Source organism: Mustela lutreola, chromosome 8 (genome assembly GCF_030435805.1).
Source record: "Mustela lutreola isolate mMusLut2 chromosome 8, mMusLut2.pri, whole genome shotgun sequence".
NCBI lineage: Eukaryota > Metazoa > Chordata > Mammalia > Carnivora > Mustelidae > Mustela > Mustela lutreola.
Window position 1 is genome coordinate 42,339,523 of NC_081297.1, and position 19,499 is coordinate 42,359,021.

The 19,499-nt window shown below is 48.2% G+C and overlaps 1 protein-coding gene across 41 annotated transcripts in view; it reads right to left on the reverse strand.

Annotated features, from left to right (window-relative positions):
- Window positions 1-19,499, reverse strand: part of CACNA1C (calcium voltage-gated channel subunit alpha1 C) — a 744,856-nt gene that overhangs the window by 265,568 nt on the left and 459,789 nt on the right. The gene's annotated exons all lie outside the window — the stretch shown is intronic.

Consider the following 19,499-nt stretch of genomic DNA (forward strand, 5'->3'; position numbering starts at 1 on the left):
GGAGTACGACGGGTTTGAGCTGTCTCCCTGATGAGGTCAGATTTGGTGACAGGGGGATCTTGGGCTCCAGAATGCCATGAACCACGAAGCTTGGGGTCCCTGGGCTCACCCTGACTTTCACTGGGCCCTGAGGAAAACAGCTCATGGCCCAGCAGTGCAATGGTGCTTGCTAGTCTGGCCTGTTGGCGGGGTTCCCCTAGTCCTTTAGTGGCCGCCAAATGAGGTTCCGGGATCTGAACGCCTCACAAGTGGGCTAAACTCTTGGCTCCCAGTTCCTGTCCCTGCCAGGGCCTGGAGGTAATACTCTCCAGACATGATGTCCCAACCACCCTGGGAGGTGGGGACCATCACTGTCCTTGTTCTACAGGCTGGAGCTGCAGTCTGCCCCACCAAGCTGACCATGTTTCTACAGCCTCTCAGTGTATAGCAACACATTTGGATCCCTGGACTCCACATCCCCTCTTACTGTTTCTTGTCTCTGGGAACACAGCAAGGGCAACGAGTAAGCTTGTGCCAGTAACAGGGAAGTCGGAAATCTTGGGTTCTAATTTTAGTTTCTCCGTCATCAAGCTGGGTGACCTTGGTCGGCCACACAGCCTCTGTGAACAGGATTCTCCTCATCTACACAAGGAGGAGGCGAGGTTTTATCTGTGGATCACCAGCATTGGCTCTCTGATGGCTCCCTAGAAACATCCTGGGCACTGGTTAAAAACACAGCCTCCCAGGTTTCCGTTGCAGATCTGCAGAGCCAGAGTATTTGGGAATCTGGGTTTCTAGTGGGCTCCCCAGCTTCTGGAATGTGCCCAAGCTGGGGACTGCAGGTCTGTGTGGTTTCTGTGGCTCCTTTTAGCTACAGGATTCTCAGACATCTCTGCCTCCTGGGAGCGAAGTGGCTCTGTGGGGATAATCTGGACCTGCCCGCATGATGGGAGGTGTGTACCTAGGCCTGCAGCTGCACACATGGAGGGACGTGTGGCTTCTGTAGAGGTATCAGAGGCCAGAGACAGCACTGGGGCACCAGATGATGCCGAGTCAGCGGCTGGTATGTTCCCGGGCTGGGAGGCTCAGTAGGAAAGGAAGGCTGAGGGGCGGGAGGGCACTCAGGCCTGCTATCTGCCATCAGCCCTGTGGTGATGGAGTTCCCCATGCCCAACTGTGTGGCAGAGCTGTGGGGAATGCCCAGGAGGGACTTTCTGTATTCCTGAGGAAATACCAGCTATACAGCCAGATCCCCATTGTACGTAGGAAGGAGTATACGGGGAAGGAGAGGAAGTGGTGTTTACTGAGCACCTGCTATATGCCAACACTGGGTCTTACATGGGTGGGGCCCCGAGAATCCAAGAGCTACGGGGACCCTCCCTGGGCTAAGTAGGGAAAGAGCAGGCAAGGGAAGCAAAGCCAAGGTAAGTGTGAGGGAGACTAGGTCTATGGATTTCCACAAACTGTCCTGGGAACTAGCTGGAAGGGTATATGAGACCATGTATCAAGGTGTCTGGACTCTGTTGCTTTTAACCATTCATAGGTCCTCAGGCAAGACACAGAGGGTCTCTGGATTTGAGTTAGAAATAAGAAGATCTATCCTGCTAACTCATGGGATGAAATAGAACATAGTGGGTCTGTAGAAAGTTAGGATCACTGCTGAAGTCTCAGGCCTTAGCACATACAGCCTCCTCTCTCACTCCACACACCTCCCTCACGAAAGTTAGTCTGGACACCCAGGCACATGGAAACCCCTCTTCCATGAGCCAAGATGGGCTAGCCAGGTGCTGCTGGGCTCCTGGAGCTTGGAATACTGTGACCTTCCTGGGAACGAGCAGAGGAATGGTATCTGCCAAACAGCTCCCAGCATCTCTTGCAAACTTCTGAACTTGACACACAAAGCAGTCTCCTGGGCCTCTAATCCACTATGCTGGCATTCTTACAAGATGAGAAACAGACACACACAGGAAGAAGGCCACGTGACAACAGAGGCTAGGTTTCAGGTGATGTATCTAGAAACCAAGGAATGCCAAGAGTTGTTGGCAACACCAGAAGCTAAAAGAAAGGTTTGGAACAGCTTTTCCCCCTAGAGAACAGCCCTACCAACTTCTTGAGTTTGGGCTCCTGGCTTCCAGAATTCTGAACGAATACATTTCTATTGCTTTAAGCCACCAGGTTGAAGTACTTTGCTACACAGCTACTGCCTGTGATGCTCCCAGCTTCGCCTTCCCACAGAAGTGACATGGCGAGGCACGGACACGGGGTCAGCTTCCACCCTACTGGCCTCCTGACGGACCACCCACAGCCAAGTCACCCCCCAGAGTACTTAGATGTGCTCTGTTTCTTCAGTAGTGCCTCTAGTGACATGTCCAGCCACTCAGGGGGCATCCCATTGGGTTGGAAGTTCACTGGGATGATAGGGATCAGAGCACAGAGGTAGAGGGCCCCCAGGTTAGACGCCCCTTTCAGGGAGAGCAACGCTGGACTCTGACCCAACTCCATTCTTCTTCTACTGACCCACCAACTAGCTACTAGTGGGGACACTTAAACATCAGTGGAGTGTCTTCCAGGGACTGCACACTGTGGGGCACCTAAAGCCAGGGAAGACAAGAACTTCACCCTCAGGAAGGTGGCAGTCTAGGTTGGTAGGACTAATATCTGGAAAAAAAATCAATCACCAAGTGTGGCAAATGCCACAGCTGGCCTCATCTGCCAGGGAGGCTTTCTGGAGGAGGCGGCCAGTGCCCTGAGCACTGGGGAAAGGGTAGAATGGAAGGGGGTGGGGCAGGGAAGGTTGGGGGCGTGGAATCCAAGGTCAGGAGACACGCCAGTCAAGCACAAGGCATCTGACCATCAGGCTAAAGCAGAGTTCTGCAGGGGACAATGGCACAGAGGTTGGAAAGGCTGGAATGGCCCGATCAGGGAGGGTTTCACCTGTCAGGGAAAGGAACCTGGGCTGTGTTCTGCAGGCAATGTTGAACCAATAATGCCTAAGTGAATCTTATGAAAGCACTTTTCAAGTAGAATTGAAACAGATTTTCAATTTCCAAGCAAGCCATATAAGATAGCTTTTCCTTTGAAAGTGTTTTCTCAACTTGAAAGCTCTGAAGTCATGGGGCTGAATGTTTGATCTGATAAGGGCTCACTAATACTGTATAAACATTCCAAAGCTGACATCATTTGGCTTTTAAAAATTGGCCTCACAAAATGCTAGCCATTCCAGGTCTAGCCAAGACCACACCTCCACCGGTAGCCCTCCTTGATTGTGAGGCTCAGCAGTGAGCCCCCTCTCTCTTCTGTGAATTCTTTTGTCTTAATCAGCTGTGTGTGGTGCTTCCTGGGTTCTTGTCAAGATTTCACAGATCAGTAAAATAGCAAGACCAAAAAGATGTTAGGGACAGACTTGAGTTGCCAACTTTTCATTCTGCCAAGTAGAAATATTAAAAATAACAATGGCCATTTATTCCCTCTTTTGTTTTATAAAAGGAAGGAGAAACAAGCCCAGAATGAAGAGCAGTTGGCCACCCCCCCCGGCACCCCCCTTTAACACATCCACTCACGTAGCCCTCTGCTTATTTTTCTCCTCTAACTGCAGGCCTGTAAATCTTCATTGTGGACTGGCACAGGCCTGCACACTGGCATTTGGGAAACTTCAGTCCTTCCCATTCTCGAGTTCATGGCGTACTTCCCATGTCCTTCCTACTAAGAAGTTCTTTTACTCAAATCCTCTAGGATTTGGCGCCAGCTGATCAATCTGTGGAAGCTGGCAAAAATGGCCACGATATTTTGTTGCCCTTCCCATCAAGAATCATATTCTTAACTGTAGTGAACAAACTGAGAGATATTGGAGGGAGATGGGTGTGGGAATGGGGTCCCTGGATGATGGGCATCAAGGAGGGCATGGGATGGAATGGGCACTGGGTGTTATATGCAACTGATGAATCACTGAACTCTACCTCTGGCATTAATAATACACTACATGTTAATCACATTGAATTAAAAAAATGAATCATAGTCTTCCTATTTCTTGAATCTCTGCTGACTTTATCACCTGCTCTCACCAATAAGAAGGACGATGCAGAAAGCACAGAGATATCCCAGCCATCTCAGCCAAGGCCAGGATGAACAGGCCAGCTCTAGTGACCCAGCAGCTGGCCACAGACACTTGAGCAAACCCAACTAAGGTCAGTTGACCCCTGCTGGGTCTGGAAGAACTGCTCAACTGGGTCTAATCCAAATCATGAACCTGCAGAAATGTGAGCTACATAAATAGGGTTTGTTTAAGGTCATGAAGCAGTGGGATAGTTTGTTACACAGCACAAGCTTGCTGACACATCACCTCTCCTACAACAATCTGCATGGGCCTTCTCTATCCTCTGTTGCTTTTAATATAATTTGAGCTTTTCTGTTTCTAAGAATTTGCCTATGCTCTTCCCCCAGGCCTGAAATATCTGCCCACTTTCTCCTCTGATTTGCCCATTGACTCAGGTCAATGGCGTGTTCTTTTAATAGCTGTCAGAAAGGTGGCACTCACTGTCTGTGTGTCTCCCTTGGCCTTTAATCACTTAGTCACCACCCTGCAGCATGTCTTGCACACTGTAATCAATTACTTCTGATAATGTTGACTTCACGTGGGTTTGTTACATTTTGCCTTCTCTAGTAAGTTGCCAGTCCTTCATGGAGGACTCAGCTTTTAACCCAATATCTTGCATAGAACAGGCATACTTTTTGCTCATTGACTGATGAGATTTGGAAATTGGATGAAAATAACTGTGTCACATCAGTTCTCACCAAAGTACCTTCCACCCAACTCTGAGCTCTATCCTGGATCCTCATGCTTTTCCATGGAATCTGAGCTCATTTTTCAGTCCCACCACAAATGCTTTCTAGAATGTAGGGAGTGGTTACCTGTCCTCCTATACTAACACCATGAAAGTCAAAGAGGCACACCCAAACCAAGGCAAGTAACTCCTCTTGCCAATTTATTACTTGGCCTTCCGAGTCTTTCTGGAACCCTCTGGAAACTTCCCTTCTCATTCTTGTGACCTTTCATTTGTCCCAGGCTTGGGCGTTGGATGATCTGGGCTTCCTGTGCCTTTCAGCCTTCACTAAGGTCTTTAAAGTGAACTACAAAGCTTTGCAGGAGAAAAACAGATAAAAAGCTTAGCATTGCAAATGAGGACAGCATTAAGCCCAGGCTCGAAATGAGGTAAGTGCATTCAAAAAAGCAAGAGCTGGGAAGACTGGCTGCTAAAGGTTAAATGGTGAAGGTAAAGGCCAAGGTTTCTTGCTCTCCTAGTTTAATCTTCTGGATTGGTTTTCTCAAATGGCTCATAACCAAGTTGGCAACAGGCTGTCCCACCTCCCTCACTTCACCTCCTGCCTTGCTCTGAGTTCCTGCCCCATGTTCCCATGCAGTCCCCTCATCTGAGTCCTCTGTCTTACAATCTTGATCATTTTCTTTTCTTTTCTTCCTTCCTTCCTTCCTTCCTTCTTTCTTTCCTTCCTTCCTTCCTTCCTTCTTTTCAACATATAATGTATTATTTGTCCCAGGGATACAGGTCTGTGAATCATCAGTCTTAACACAATTTACAGCACTCACTGTAGCACATACCCTCCCCAGTGTCCATCACCCAGCCACCCTTTCCCTACCACCCCCACCCCCAGCACCAGCAACCCTCAGATCATTTATTTCCTCCCTCCCTCCCTCCCTCCCTTCCTTCCTTTCTTTTTTTACTTTCTTTTTGAGAGAGAGAATTCCCATTGCCAGCGAGGTTGGGGAGGGGGAGGGGCAGCAGGAGAGGGAGAGAATCTTAAGCAGGCTTCTTGCTGGGCAATCCAGGGCTGATCTCACACCCTGGGATCATGACCTGAGCCAAAATCAAGAGTCAGGTGCTTAACCAACTGAGCCATCCTGGCACCCCTGATCATTTTCTTTTTTCTTTTCTCTTCTCTTCTTTTCTTTTCTTTCTTTCTTTTTTTTTTTTTTTTAAAGATTTTACTTATTTATTTGACAGGCAGAGATCACAAGTAGGCAGAGAGGCAGGCAGAGAGAGGAAAGGAAGCAGGCTCCCCACTAAACAGAGAACCTGATGCAGGGCTTGATCCCAGGACCCTGGGATCATGACCTGAGCCAAAGGCAGAGGCTTTAACCCACTGAGCCACTCAGGTGCCCTGATCATTTTATTTTCTAATAGCTTAGATAAAATATTTCATGTCAGAAACTTAAAGAGACTCTAAGGTGACAAAGGAAAATAAAAACGAGCACTATCCTACTTCTTAAGGTAACCATTGTCATCATTTGGGTAAGTGTGATCAATTAATTTCCTCAGTGTGTGTATTCTTGTTTTCCAAAACTGTCATCACACTGTTCATATTATTTTATGGCCTCTTTTATTTTTACTTAACAAAAGGTTTTATTTTTTAAATTTTTTAAAAAGAGTTTATTTATTGATTTGACAGAGAGAGAGCACAAGTTGGGGGTGGGAGAGGGCGATGAGTATCTTTACAGCATGCTTGTAGCATGGATAGGTGTACTACAATTTATTTAGTCATTCTCTGTAGAATGCTTAAATTTGGTGCTGTAGGCTTCGACTCATTCTGTAATGATTTGAGGCCTGTCCCTCTTTGGGGAGGTTGAGGGCCAGAGGCTTGGTTCAGCCCCTTACTGTACACCCCTCTTCCTCTGGGACTCTCCCCTTGATGCTCCTCCTTCCCGCCCATGGAGCAGATTACTCAGCTGCCCCTTGCTGTTGCCATACTCTGTCCCTGGAATACTCAAAGTCCTTCTTTCCATCTTGCTCACTTTCCTTGTTGAAGTATCAGGAAGACCCCTTCTATTCAGAGATGTCTCTTTCTCCTTTTGTGGATGAACAGAAGAGCCTGCTACGAAGAGGGGAGTCAGTCTTTCCACTCATGAGAATACACACTTCCCCTGGAAATGCGGCTCTGGCTTCCAAGTGGGCCGGGGTCTTTGTCTCCACTCAGTACAATGGAGGAACTCATACCCACCTCTGTGTGAGCACACTCTATGCCTGAGCTTTCTGTGAAGTGTCACATTCCTCTCCATCTCCCTGTCCCTAAGACGCCATTCAGTTGACCTATTTTTATCCAAGATGCTGAACATCCAAGAAAGAAGAGATTCTGCCTCATGCTGGGTGAAAATGGCCCCATCCTTCTGTCTCCTGCCCTTAAGAACAGGCTGTTAGCTCTCCTTTGCTCTTCCTCTTCTCTGGCTTCCTGACCCTCCTTCATTTTTTCTCTCCCCTCTGCCTTTCAATTTTTTTTTTCTTATTCCCACCTATTTCCTCTCTTCTCTTCTTTATCCCTCTCCAATTTTCCCTTCTCCACCTGAGGGATGGGCAGCTGTTCACATTCAGCATTCAAAGAGTCCCACACGAGTTTAGCTAATTGAGGTATTTCTCACAAATTGCTTGAAATTTGCAGAGGCCCACTGAAAATGGAAAAACACAGAACCACGAAAATCAGCCTGTGATACTGATGATGCCATTAACGAAACACCAGACCCTGCTAGGTATGGATGGAGAAAAAATTTCCTGGCCAGTATGGAACCATATAATGAGCATGAGCTATTAAAGAAACACTGACAGCTTATACAGACTTGCCTGGGAGGCGAGTGAGAGAGAGCAGGCGTGGCTCACTACCCTGGCCACTGTGAAGCAACAAGGACAGCAATGACCTAAATAACAGTCTTCACTCTGCTGTTCACATCCTTTGCTGGAATGATCTGAGATTGAAGAAGATGGGGCTTTGACTCCCAGCTAGAATTCTTTCAGTGCTACATGGGAAAAATGTCTTCTTAGGCCTGGCTTCATTTTTCCTTACTAGGCTTGCTGCTTCTGACTTGTGGTTTTAAACCCCAACGTAGAGAGCGGGCAATGAATTCCAGGGTGAAATATAAACCCTGGGGTCACAGTACCTGAGAAGAATCCTAGTTAAGCCATTTATTAGCTGGTTACCACACACCACTAATGCTATTAGTATTACTACTGTTACCACCACCTCAAACATCTACCACCTTCCTTCAACTAACTTTATAATGTGTGTTCTAAATCCCAAGTGTGTTTCACAAATGATTTCCTTTAATCCTCACAACATCATGATACAAATATAGTAGCCCTCCCTTAAAGATGGGGAAATGGAGATACTGTAAGATGAAGTCAAGTTGGCCAAACCATACAGATTGTAAATGCTACAACAAGTGTTCCGACCCAGGCAGTCTGAGCCCAGAGTGCCGTTACTTAGCCTTTCTTAGCTTTAATGTTTCCACTTATGTAATGAAGATGATGAAAGTAAAGCCTGTATCATGGGATTGTGGTTACATACATGAAGGTGTTCCATAAACTGTGGAGTAAACTACAGAGGTACTAGTTGGTATCGGTCCCAAAATAAAGCTTTCCTTTGGGGAGAGAAACTTCTTATAAAATGATTGTAGGATCACATCATTTCAGGGTAGGAAGGGAGTTCCAATGTCATCTAGGAGAATTTCCCAATTGATGCAAGATTAGATAGATTCATGAAATTGGAAGAGAACTTGCAAGGAACGTGGTTCAACATTAGCTAGAAGTGATCCACCCAAGATGGCGCAGGGAATTGTGAGCAGAGTTGAGTGTAAACTCAGACCTCCTGGCATTTGGCTCATGCTGATTCCATTGCCCCAGGGAGTGCTGCCCCTTCCCTTACTGCTCCTTTGGGAGATACTGCCGAGTGAGCACCATGGCTTTACTTGCTGAGCCACAACAGGACCTCAGAATCCTTCTCAACAACAGTGCTCCATCAGTGTTGACTTACAAGTTGACAATTCCATGCTCTCTGAACAATCTACAGGGTGACCATATAATTTATCTTTCAAACAAGGGCACATTTGAGAGGGGAAGGGGGCATTATTAATAATTACGTGGTGATACAGGACTAAACAGGGATTATCTCAGGTGAACTAGAAACTATGGTTACCTTAATTACACTTCAGTGAATCTCCCAGAACATCCAAAATAGGGTAAATCTGCTAGGAGATTGACTTGAAAGAAGGCCTGTTGGGAACATCTTCCTACAGGATGGTGCGGGATGTGAAGGGGAAGAGAAGATGCTCTTTTGTTAAGACAGGATGAAGGCCTACCTTAGGTTCCTATTCGTGTCTGCAGAAGCAATGCCAACAAAATGGGGTTATTTTCCACTCTCCTGTTATTTTCCCTCTATTCCACTGGCCTGGAAAATCTCATTACTTTCCCAGCTGAAAGCACTGGGTGCCTGTGAATGCTCCCCTCCTTCCTTCTTTTCTCTTTCTCCTCTTTATACTGAATAATTGTTTCTATGGTAGTTTAATTAGCCAATTATGAATGTGTTTGGGTATCTTACAGAGGAAGAATCACTTTGTTTACTTGCTGGTAATTAAATGGGCTACATTTGATTTCTGTTTTGGGAGATTTATGGGCATTTTCTTTTTCTAGATGGTAAAATTGAAAAATTGAAGTCTAATTATTGATGGATTTCTCCAAGTAGAGAAACGTAGAATAGTATTTCATTCATTGCCAAGTTCACTGTGTCTTAGTATGGCCTTAACAATGGATAGAGAATTATACTACTATTATAGACCATTAAAGACCAGTAAGGAGAGAGGAAAGGAAGATAGCAACATCCTTGGAGAGAAAAGCACGTTTTGCAGCAAGAAGGGATCCAACTGTTGAACTGCTTTAGTTGCGCTCTGTTGACTTTTCCTTCTCAAATCTTGACAGTTCCTCTCAGATAACCTTTTTTTCTCTGGTTAGCCCCATCTTTCCCTTCAAAAAAGAACTACGGTATTCAGTAGTTAACAATATTTCATATTGCTTCAAGGGTGGAAGATTTTAACCAGGCATGGTGTCTTAATTTGCTCTATGACATTGACCAAATGAGTTTTTTTTCCTCTTGGCCCTTTCATTTTCTCATTTTTGAGGCAAAGTTTCCAGAAGTTATCATACCATTGAGTTATCTGAGCAAATTATGCTATAAAAATGGTTGCAAAGCCAGTTAACACAGAAAACATACAACGTGTTTTATAAATACTTATAAGTTCACTGTTAAGTGTTGTGGTAAGCATTAAGTTTTCTGACCCTTTGAGTAAGGGGTATGAGAAAAATAATCTGATAATTTTATTTAAAGGCAAATAAAATTGACTTCTTGGGACTTTAGTTCAGCTTATTCACCAGATCCAGTTAACTTTTTGGCTATTACACCATTTTATTTTATATTATTTTATTTTATTTTTTTTTTTACTAAGGTTTTAAAAAACTTATCTATTTTGGAGAGGGGAGGAGGGGCAGAGGGAGATAAAGACACAGAAAATCTCAATCAGACTCCATGCTAAGCATGGAACCTGACACAAGGCTTCATCCCATGGCCCTGAGATCATGACCTGAGCTGTAACTGAGTCAGACGCTTAACCGACTGAGCCACCCAGGTGTTCCACTACTACATCATTTTAAATTTACTTCACAGATCTGGCTGAAATAAGAGTAAGATTCCTCCAATTAAATAAGAGAAGGAACTAGGGTTTTAGTACACCCAATAGCACATACCTGCCCCCAGATTTGCACAAAGAGCTTCAAGTAAGAAATGTCATTTAATCCTCACAACAACTGTCAAGAAATGGGTGTATTTCCTCCATAAGGAAACTGGGCTCCGGGAGTCTAGCGATTTGGGGAGCCAGGACTTGAGAGTCTGGCTCTACCTCTTACCTATACCTTGTCTCTGTCCAGCACTTCAGGCAAAGGTGCAGCGTTGAACAGATTGTGTCTAACTCCTGTTTCCTTGTTTCAAAGTTCATAAGGATGTTCCAGAAACCTTGCTTAAAGACACACTGAAAAATCACATTCACTCATTTATGGGACACACTTAAAGGGACTTAGGTCATTTGGTCCCCAGAGTACAAATCTCCTCTCACTTTGGCCCAACCCACACCTGCTTCAGGACAGAGACAACTAAGTGTGTCTCTAGGGAGAAGCCAGCCCAGGACATGCAGCTCAGTGACAAGCAGCCTCTCCTTTGGCAGGACACCAGCTCTGTCGACTGAAGGTAGCCCCATCCACCTTGTGACCCCTCCCACGACCTCAGCCATCTCCATGGGGGAGAGACTGGCGGTGTCTCCCTGACCCAATCTCTCACAGGAATTAGTAGAGGTAGCTGGGAGGAAAGCGACTGCACAGGGTGGAGGGTAGAGAAGCAGGGGAGAGGAGAAGGAAATATAGTTTGTGGGAGTGGTTCCATGTCCCTTTTGGGCTCTGTAGCTCTTAATCCTCTCGCACGGACTCTTCCTCTGCTGCCCCTCCCCCCAACATGGTCCTATACACACACCATTTTGCCTGATGCTGTCGTCCATGTCCAGCTGAGTTATCCGGGCTAGGGCCAAAATGCCATCACGAAGAAAAGCCTGGCAGGGCCCCAAACAAGGCTTAATATATTCTGTGTAGACCAGGCTCAAGCATGTGGGAAACAGAGATGGTGGCGGAGGTCCCAGTACCCGCTGTGACACATTCGGAAGCCAGCTTCACCTTAGCACCAGCTGGCCTCTCTGCGATTTGGTTGAAGTTTGATTTCAGAGTCAAAATCTCTTAAGGGGAGAGGCAATGTATACCTCCGAGAACTCTATTCTCTTCCCTCATTTTGCTACTGCTATTAATGGAGGTCTCACCTCATGTCCTGGAGAACGGGTTTATGCCCCTCTCTAGGGGGACCACTCTCTAGACACCCACATCAGAACACATGGACCATCAAGTCTGACTTTATTTATGGGGTCAGAAGATGTGACACCTGGACTGCACTGTAAAATTCTCAGCTCTGGGGCTCCCGTTATGCCCTACCAAATCTGGTTGGGTGTGATAAGCAGTTCATGGTAAATCTGGGATGCTCAAAAGGAAAAACCCAGGACTGAGTTGAGAGGACTCAGTTTGGGGGAAGGCATTTGGCCTCTCTGGGCCTCAGTTTTCTCATCTGTAAAATGAACTCCCCTTCCCTTCACCTCTGCCCAGGCTATGAAAAAGCACATGAAGAGTCGTGTGTGTGTTTATATGCATGTTTCAATAGGAGTCCATAGCTCTCAAGAGACCACTGGGCTCTGGGACTCCAGGAGGTGGTCTGAGGTCCCTCCCTAGTTCACTGGGCTCGGCGTGGCTGGCGTCAGGCTGCAGACACCCACTTCTAGCAGCTTCCCAGCCAGCCGCCCAGGGGTGTTAGCAACTCCGTGCAGGCAAAGGTCAGCCTCTGGGCCCGCGTGCTCTTCAAAGCTCCATTTATTCACTGGAGGAGCGACACTGGCTCCCCATTCCTGTCTTTAAGGCAGATAACTGGGACATCCCACAGGAGCCTTTACTTCTCTTCCCACCCTCCTCCTCCTCTCCTTTGCCTCCCGTTCTCTAGTCCTGCCTCCCCAACACTGCTCTGGCCTCCCTGGGCAGAAACATATGCTGTGGGCAGAGTTCGGTTTCATGGCTCTCCACCTGCCTCCCTTCAGGCCCACACCTTTGTCAATTTCTCTCTATTCTTAAAACCTGCTCCCAGGAAGGATCTGGTGTTAGTCATGTGTATGTTATTATAACAAAAAATCCTGGAGGCCTCAGTCCTGGGTGTGTCTGCACGTTTCTGTGTCCATATCTGTCCAAAATGTGGAAGACTCTGACCGAGGGTAAAAGAAGGTCAGGTCCCTGGCCGTGGGGGGGGGCGGGGGGCGGGGTGGAGCACTTTGGGACCGTATCAGGGGTCCAACACCACAGGCCACAACACAGGCCAAACCCCAAGGGTTTGGGGGACCCCAGAGTCAGGAAAGGAATATCCCCTTCAGTCTACAATACGGTAATAATTCCTTACGTAACCTCAATTTCCTCTGGTGTGTGTAAGCCCCACGAGGGCAAGAAGTGTTCCTGGTTTGGCTCACCACGGGTTCCCCACACGCATGTCTGTGCCATGTATGGGGGCTCGCAGTTGGTACTTTCTGCATATGTGGCTTGAAGGCAGTCTGCCAGGAACACCATCCTTGCCATTCTGGTACCAACGTGTCACTGTCTGGTGAGGCATGGCGGGGAGCGGGGGAGGGAGGAGGATGGGAACAGTGGAAAATCTCCTGCCCCAAGAACCTTCCAGCCAGTTTCCTGATTTCTTAGCATTCCCATCACTCACTTCTCAAGGGCCTGTTCAAGGAGATGTGATTTTTAACTGAATTAGAATGTTCTGCTACCTGGGAGGGATGATACATTAGCACGGATTAGTGTCTCTGATTAACAGCATCATTACCTCTCCTGTCTCATCTGCCTGGACCCCCCCTTGCAGCCAAGTCACATGTCACCAGAAGACAGAGGAGGACACAGATTGGGGCTCCTCGCTCCAAAAGGCTCAATGGGGGACTATCAGCACTCACTTTTTGAGTGAGTGCTGATAGTCTTAAAAAAAAAAAAAAAAAGCTGGGCCCCGCCCCCAGAAAGGAATGAGGATTGGAGAGGAGTACAAGGCACACGTGTCCACACGTAGCTCAGAGAACTATCAGCCAGAGCTCAGACCCACCAGCCAGCCACAGGGGCCTGAGCCCGGCCATTGAGGGGCCCCGAAGTGTGGGTAAAGGTTTCCCTGTTTTCCAGTTGCTCACCTCGGGAGACCTCTACACAGGACCAGCCTATACAACATTCATCACAGTGCTGAGTACATGGAGGCCCAGCTCGAGGAAGGCTCCGGGTCCAGGAAAAGGTCTCCACTGGAATGGCACGAGCTGGGTCCTCAGACCAACATCACATGCCTGAGGCCTGAAGCTTAGTGTTTTATAGAAATGACTGTATACCATCCAGAGGTGATTATCATCAGCACGCATGCGCCCTGTGCGTCTGGAATGAGAGTTTCCAAAACAGGGAGATGGAGTCACTGATGTCAAAGGAGCATCCTTCATGGGAAGCCCAGCAGTGTGGGGAGTGTGAAGAATGCTGGATTTGGAACGAGGAGACCAGAGTTTGAGCCTGGCCCCTGCTCTTAATGGCTATGTGACCTCTGGTCCATCCCTTAGTCTCTCTTATCCTCAGGATCCTCATTTGTGAAATCGATGCTGGTCATACCCTTTTCTGTGGTGGTGATGAAGATGAAGATGAATGAAATCACGCATGTGGGCCTCACTCCAGCTGTCGGTGCCAAGTAGAAATGGCCCGGCCAAGTTCTCAGTCCTCATAGACAGTGCCCTGGTGCTATGATAGGAGTCCCGACAGCCGGCAGCCAGACTCCTGCCTTGTCCTTGCTACTGGTCCCTGAGACCCCAGGCTCTGGAGGGGGACAGCCTGCTTCTGAATCAGGTGCTGTCACCTACTAGGGGTTTGACCTTGGCCAAGTTACATTAACACCATGCCTCAGTTTCCTCATCTGTACAATGGAGATAACAGTAGCTACCCCCAAGGGGCTGTTATGGGGATTCAGTGTGTTTACATTTGTAAATATTCCATCTCTCCTTCCTTATTCCCTCGTTTTCTCTCCCTCCTTCCTTTCCAGCGGAGCTTCTCCAATGTGCCCCATACTGTTCCAGGCCCTGGGAACTTAGCAATGCACAAGGAAAGGTCCCTGCTCCCACAGAACTTGCATTCCGGTGGAGAGAGGACACTGAATGAGTGACAAATAAGACATTTTTAATAGTACTAATGCTTTAATAGTACTAAGTACTAAAGTACTATTAGTACTTTAATAGTACTAAGCTGTTATGAGGAAATTCATGGAGGCATGAGGGAAGGCCTCTGTGAGAAGGAGGCAATGAGCTAGGGCCCGAAGGGCAAAGAGGAGCAGACTTTGCATATATGGGGGTGTCCTGCCTCCTCAGAATCCTGAATTCAAGCTAGTCTGGGACGTGGTGCCCCTCTGGAAGGACCGAGAGGGAAAGCAGAGAGACAGAAGCAAGACGAGGTGCTGCCTGTGGACAGTGAGATCACGATCTGTGAGTATCACAGAAGACACCAGGTCCCAGCTTGGGGAGTGGGATGCAGAGGAAGGTGGTCAGGGAAGTAGGGAGGAGAGGAAAGTGGGCAAAGAGAGAAGCAGAGAAGAAAAGTGTTACTATCTGGGGGGAGGGGGCGAGGAGAGCAACAGAAGACACAGCAGTGATGGAGAATGGTCAATCACACCTGCCAAACCACAGTCAGAGCGTAGCTGTTAGCACACGGGGCAGAACCAGGGGCTCTGAGCTCAGAGGGCTCGGCTCAGCCCCCGGACAGCCACCCTCCCGTGACCACAGGGTTGATCAGATCAGAGGCGCTCGGGTTCCAGAGTCTGTCCCAGGTTTTTGTTTCTTCTTGTGGTGATCTTGTTGTCGTTCCTGCTGCTATTATTGGTTTTTATTTCCACTCTCTGTGGGGCTTGCAGAAAATAGTGTAAAGCATTTCTACTTGGAAGAAAAGTGAACATTTCCTTTTCAGGATAGCAATTCAGGAGAGCAGCTCCCAGGACAGCAGGGGGACTGGCCGGGCCCCACAAGGGCCTGAGTAGTCAGGGTCACAGCCAGAGTTGAATCCAGAAATGTGGGTCGAAGAGGTTGATGGGGCTCTCAGAGCATCAGCGGGCATGTGGGTGGGGACGCCCACCAGGGAAGAAAGAGGATGAAAGGCAAAAGATGAATAAAAATTGTTAGAGGAGAAAACTGAAAAATAAAAAGGAGGCTAAGATAGCAGAATAGTCAGGAAAACACATGAGAGCTCAAAGGTAAGCTGCAACACCTATGGGAGTCCGTTTACCACCTGGATGGACGCCCAGGGTGAAGGTTCCTGCAGCCACGCTCACGGAGCCCCAGGGGAGTCTGTCCAGCAGAAAGGGATGTGAGCACGCGTGGAACGGGAGCCCACAGTACACACAGGTGTCACATCAAATGTGCCCCGCAGAAGAGCCTAGGGGGATGAATCTGGCACGTCTTGGTCCCACACCACCTCCAGGAACCCAGAGACCCCCTAACTGGATGGAGAAGAGCACTGTTTTGGCTCCTCTGGGAAGAGTTGGTCATTTGCATACCATCTGTGGAGGAAGAAAGCCAGTGACCTGGGGCCTCTGCCCGACAGAAACCAGGATCCCCTGCAGACATCTGAACGCCTTCTGGCTAGACGGTATACTTCCAGTCACCCTCAGTGAGAGGCAAGGGTGCAAGCAGCCTCTGCTCTGGGGTGAGTACCTTCCTCGTGTCCCTTCCTTCCCCTGCGGCTCTCTCTGACCCTGGGCTCCCAATGGCAGGGTCTATGGGAATGGACTCCATGCGTCTGGCCAGGGTCACACGATGGCTGGTCCAGGCAGATGACTGGGCAAGTTCTGATCATTTCCACAGATATTTATTATAAGTTTATCATGTTCCAGGCACTATGCAGGCACCGGGGATCCACGGATGAAGAAGCAGTGGGCCCGGCCTGGAGACACCTAAGCCAGGAGAAGGCTCCAGACAGGGAGAGAGGCCATTTCAGTACAAGGCATGTGCTCAGGACCCCTTTCCCCAACCCTATCAAGACACAAAGGGCATTTTAGCCTCATTCTAGACTCGGGCTCTGTGTCTGTCCCTCACCGCATACCACAGAACACTTTCGGGTTTCTTTATCTCAGAACAACCATTAGCATCCCAAAGGATACAGGATTTCCTGGCCTATGAGGCCAGTGGGTTAGGAACCCTGGTCTAGTATCTGGATGTGAGCTGAGCATGGCCAATATTCACACCTCCCTAGAGGAAAATCTGTATGGCTCTTCGCCTCCCTTCCGTCATCCATACTCAGTCAGAATTTGGTCACTCGTAAGAAGCTGGTATCTCTCCCAGAGCTTCCATATGGCTTTGATCACCTCAGTAAAACTCCCATCCCCAAGTGCTGAATCATGAAGAAACCCGAGGGTCATGTTGTCCCTTGAAAAGAAATGCTGAAAAGGTTGGAATGGGAGAGGTGAGGAGAACGAGATGAGAGAGCCAACTCGAGGGACAGCCATGTGCAGACACAGTAAGTCAGTGAGTCCCCATCCCAGTAAGCCTGGTGTCATCTCCGTCTTACAGAGAAGGAAGTGGAGGCTTAGAGAAGTTTGGCAACTTGGCCACAGTCTCACGACAGATGACGGATGCAGACCTTGAGCTTGGGCCTGGCTTCCTCTGAGCCCCATTATCCTTGCACACACCATGGCACATCTCCCTCACGGGAGGCACTGTGCCAAGTCAGGGGGCACACGGCTGGGGGTGATTTCAACATGCGTAGGACAGCCTCAGCTTTTGAGGAGATTATGATCCACCAGGAGAGGAAGTCATATATTCAGATAACGACAGAACAAGGTAGAATGCGGGAACACCGAGGAAGGGGAAGGGGAGCTCATCTCCAGCTCAGGGGAGGGGAGGCTGTATCGAGGGGGGTGGTGACAACAGAGGCAGATGGCAACAGGGGCCCTTTAGGTGAACAGAACATCATGGACAGAGTCACAGAGGTGGGAAAGGGCATGGTGGTCTCAAGACCCAAGTGGCTGCGCTGTCGCCAGAAGCTGCCACACAAGGTCAAACGGCAGTTCCGTAGGGTGCAGGAAGGGGTGGCGAGACGGTGGGCTTTAGGATGGCATAGAGGAACATTTTATCAGAGCTGTGTTGACACATGTCTGGTCCAATAAATTAACATTTCCATCTCAGCCGACTTCATTTGGCAGGAGCAATAAATTCAGATGGAATTTAAGTGACGAAGGGGAAGGGTGCAGGAGGGCACGGGGTTGGAAGGCAGGTGGGAGAGGCATTCACCGCGCATCAAGTGGCTGACGTTGCTTCAGCCAGTCACTCGCTCACCAAAAAAAGCCCTGGGTGGGCCCCGGAGATGACTGATCTAATGAACATCTCTTTCTGCCAGCCTCTTAGTTTACATTTTAAATTTTGCCTACAGTTTAATTTGTTAGATTTGGACAAAACAGCATGCTTTCGAAGCCTTTCCTCAGTGGTGCCTCCCCTTATTTACGCTACGATACTGTCATTCGAACAGGTAGGCTGGTGGGCCTCCAGCAGATGGGAGGGTCGTGGTATAGACGCTGTCCTCCCACAGCCTCCCTTCTGATGGCAACAATCTGAAAATACATTAAATCCATCTTATAGACATCTGTTACATACCTACTTATTGACATATTGATCAAGATATTTATTTATCCTCTGGTTCAAGAAAAAGAGAGATGATTTATTGAGCACTTACTCCAGACTAGAGATGACAGAATGATTTCCTTCCACACAGCTCAGGGCTCTTTGTTCTGAGCCATGAGGCAGAATGACCACAACAAGAGCCTCCTGGGCCTGGGTGTTTCCAGCCAGTGTGCCGTTGCCTTGTCCTTGGTCTTTACGTCTTTCCCCTGCAGAGACCCTGTTCAAGCACCTGTTCAAGGTGTGCTGAACATCGCCCCTCGTTTCCAACATGTCCAAACATACAAAATACCTCATTGTGAGATTTGCTGCCTGACAAGAGTTTCTCCGAGGGAAACTTCGAAGAGGTTCCAGCGCCAAGTAGAAAAGCCCTGTCAAGAGTGTTTATTGTCTAAGGGACCAGCTGGTTGAGCACACATCACATTCCCCAGGTGCTTCTGTCTTAACCCCTCTGTGGCTGCTCTTCTAGGACATTTTCTCAGACTTAATGACCAAGAACCAGGCTCACAGAACCTGGTCACCCCAATCTGTGCCCTGGTGTCTGTGGGGCCCTGGGGCACACTCGAAGGGAAGAATGCCACTGAGGCATGCAAGGACAAATGCCAGTGGAGTCAGTGTCTGTCTCCAGGATGCCAGGCTCTCATGGGGAGCTGTATTAAGAGTAACTAGCACCTTCTCCTTCTTCTGGTCTAGACGACTGAGACTGACCTGGTGGGATCACCAGTGTTCCCTGGACTGGGTTAGATTGGGATGAGTGGTAATGGTGCTGGGAAGTTAATGGGTTGTGGCTGCTCTGGCTGGTCAGATGTCCTCTGTCTGCCTGGAGCTTACCGTACCTGTGAAGACTGCCCAGCTGCTGAGCTGGCCATGGGGAGACTGGTATTAGATTTGGACAGCCTGAGCTCCGACCACGTCCTGAGACAAAGACCCCAGTCTGATGGGGGTGGGGGATCACTCTCCAATCCCCTGCAGCTGATGGCCAGAGAAGATGGTGAGCCTTTCCACTGCGCATCCCTACCACACTCTCACATTTCCTGGTATCTCTCCTTGTTGTGTGACCTTGGGGAAGGTACTTAACCTCTCTGAGCCTCAGTTTCTGAACTCGGAAAGTGAATAGTGGGAATAATCATCATAAAAAGATAATGACCATGTTTGCATTTCATAGTTGTATATGGTTTAGGTGAGATGTGTGTTGAACTAACGTCCATCCTAGTATGAGTACACAGGTGGCACTGTCTGTTGATCTGTTGAGTGGTAAGCGAGCACATCACTCTGTTATGTATTTATCACTCCTTGAATGTATAAAAAAAAAATGAGGCTACTAAGAGCTCATTGATGGCAGGTACTGTTATTCCAAGTGAGGAAAAAACCTCCCAGAAGGTTGGTAACTTGC